Consider the following 3,416-nt stretch of genomic DNA (forward strand, 5'->3'; position numbering starts at 1 on the left):
CTACAAAATATGGCTGGAAAAACTGCAGAAAACCTAAATAGATTTAAAGAAACTGAAAAACTGATTTTATAGGGAAAGCAAAGGACTCAGAATGTAAAAACAGTTTGAAAAAGAACAAGGTTGGAAAACTGATTTCAAGAATTAGAGCTACGAGAATCAGACATTTCGGTATCCAGCATAAGAATAGACATGTAGATCAAAGGAAGAAAAATAGAAGTGCTTTAGCCATGGCCATATATATGATGAATTAATTGTCTACAAATGTGCAGAGTAATTCAGTGAAAAAAGAAGAGTCATTTCAACAAATGGTGCTGGAACTGGTTACACATATGGAATAAAATCTCTCACTTTTACCTTAGATTAACTGGAAGAGAATTATAGATCTAAACGTACCATAACCATAAGCTTACAGATGAAATCAGAAGAATTCATTTCACAATCCTTGAAAAGCTATGTCTAGGAGTTCCCGTTGTGGCTCAGTAGTAACGAACCTGACTAGAATCCCTGAGGACGCAGGTTTGATCAGTGGACTAAGGATCCAGTGTTGCCACAAGCTGCAGTGTAGGTCGAAGATGTGGCTCGGATCTGGCATTGCTGTGGCTGTGGCATAGGCCAGCAGCTGCAGCTCCAATTCAACCCCTAGCCTGGCAACTTCCATATGCCACGCCTAAGAGACTCAGTTTCCCAACACTGCCTGTCATCAGCTAGGTCTTGTCAGACCACCAAGTCTTTAGAACATCAGGCAGAGGTAAGCTGCGTGAGGAAGTAGCACAGAACTCCAAAGTATGCACCACCGTTGAACGAGTGCTCCTTCCTCAGATAACACATTTGGTTTTCAAGTGATCCTGTATGGTCAGATGGAGGCAGAGAAAAAACCTCAAGCTGATTTACAGATGGGATGGCTCAGTATGTGGGTAAAGCCAAAAACGGTAGCAGGTGAACTGAAGCCTTATAGGTGGTCTTGAAAGACAGTGGCAAGGGAAAACCATCTCAGTGAGCAGATATTTAATGGTGCATCTTGTCATTCACTGTGTGGAAAGTGAAGATGCCTAAGGTTAGAATATATATATATATAATCATTGGCAGTGATGAAAAAAATGTGAAAAATCTTTGAGTCACATATTAGCAGCCACAAGGAGTACATACCACAAAAGAGGCATCAAACAAACGAGTGGACCAAAGAACCAATCCAATTCATGCCAGGTAGCCACTGCATTGACCACCCCAAGGCTAGCCCAATGGGTAGGTACATGAAAGAGCCACAGCGGCAGAAATGGAGACCATACATGGGCTCAACAGCCTGAACTCTTCACTGACCATGGCTGGTCTAGCTATTGCCCCCACTGAATGTCCAGTTTACCAATAACAAAGATTAACGTTTAGTGCCCAGTGTAGCATCATTCCTCAAGGAGAAGAGAGGGCCACATGCTGGCAAGTATTTTAGGCCCCTTCCATTTGGAGGGCTAGAAGGTCATTCTCCTAGGATTAGACATGTATTTTAAGTAGGTTTGCCTCTTATGTCTATAGGACCTCAGCCAGAACCATTAAGTGCAGTGGGGTATTTGATTCACTGTCAAGGGAGTCCACATAACATCACCTCAGTCCAAAGGACCCCCTTTACAGTAAATAGGTGCTGGAGGGAGCCCACAGCCATGGAATTCACTGGTCATATCAGGCACATCACCCACAAACTGCCATCTGGATAAAGCATCAAAAGAGCTTGCTGATGTGAGAAGTAATTCACCTGGATAATTAAGAGGTATAGCTGTTATTACATAGTGGAATGTGTAATCGTTTAGAATTGTGTAGTTCATCTACTTGGGCTCTACACTTTGTACTTCTTTGCCCAACTGTGAGTACAAATAGATGGAAAAACCATAGTCTGAAAAGTACATAATCACCAGGGACTCAGTTCAGAGTGATCCAGTCATTTGTTCAGACTAATCACCAAGCAAACCTCAAGACTTGGGAGCTGAGTAAAGAGAATCTAGCATGGATAGAGGAGAAGACTGAGTATCAAACGTGGCAATCTGCAGAAGCTAACTTCCACGTTTCCCCTCATGAAGGGAGTAAAGTAGGTGCATAAAAAAAAGCCCAGCAGAGCTCAATCCTTACGGATAATTCTCATTCCAAACTCCCACTAGGTTGGCCTAGGAGTTGCTAGGCCTGCATCACAGTTGCCCTTCTGTCTCTGCCCAGTCGAGATTCCTTCCTTCACTTGTATCGATCCTACTAAATATCTTGCATCTTAAACTCCACCTCAGAGTCTGCTGATGCAATGTGCAACAACCCCATACCACTCAACCTGTAAGATCTTTATCACTATACATTCTCCTAAATAACTTGAGATGTATCTCCAACCTTCTGACATGTATTATTTTACTAAGACATCTAGGAAATTTCTTCTTTATGCTCGCCAGGTCACAAAGTATAAGGTCATCAGACTAATGGACAAAGCAAGATGTTGTGTGGAAGAGCATTACAAACAAGTTAGAAATTTTATCTTCTTATGTCACAGAAGTGAACCAATAAGTCCTGGGGTAAAACACTGAACACTGTTTCTGTTTGGTAAAGGGTATCTGATTACCCTTATTCGTTAGAATTGAGGAAAAAATTTGTACTCACCAAACAGGCAAATTAATAGGGATAAAAATTACCATGTGGATCAGAGTCCCAGCAGGAAACAGATGGCATGCTGAAACCAGGTAATTTAAAGATAGATCAGGAGTTCCCCTGGTGGCTCAGTGGAAACAAATCTGACGAGCATCCATGAATACGTAGGCTTGATCCCTGGCCTTGCTCAGTGGGTTAAAGGATCCAGTGTTGCCATGAGCTATGGTGTAGGTCACAGACATGATTGGATCCTGCATTGTGGGGGTGTAGGCCCGCAGCTACAGCTCCAATTCCATCCCTAGCCCGGGAACCTATCGAATGCCGCACAAAATACAAAAAAAAAAAAAAAAAGATAGTTCAATATGAGTTCCCACTGTGATGCAATGGGATTGGTGTCTTGGGAATCCTGGGACTCAGGTTTGATCCCTGCCTGGCACAGTGGGTTGAGGATCCAGTGTTGCTCAGCTGTGGCTTAGGTCACAACTATGGCTTGGATCTGATCCCTGGCTCAGGAACTCTATATGCTGTGGGGCGGCCAAAAAATAAAAAATAAAAAATAAATATGGTTCAACAAATGAGCCATTTATGAAGATATGGGAAGAGTTTAAGGAAAACCAAAAGATTAGCAACAGAGGTAAGCTATCACTAACCCTATGGCTGCATTGTGTGTAGAGAATTTTAAACTGATAATAAACCAACTAAATATCTTTTGTTTTTTATTGTCACCATGTGCTGGCAATTGCAAACAACATCATTGATAAATTCCTCCACTCTGTTGGGGGCACTACATCACCTACCCTCTT

The sequence above is a fragment of the Phacochoerus africanus genome, chromosome 3, assembly GCF_016906955.1.
Source record: "Phacochoerus africanus isolate WHEZ1 chromosome 3, ROS_Pafr_v1, whole genome shotgun sequence".
Lineage (NCBI taxonomy): Eukaryota > Metazoa > Chordata > Mammalia > Artiodactyla > Suidae > Phacochoerus > Phacochoerus africanus.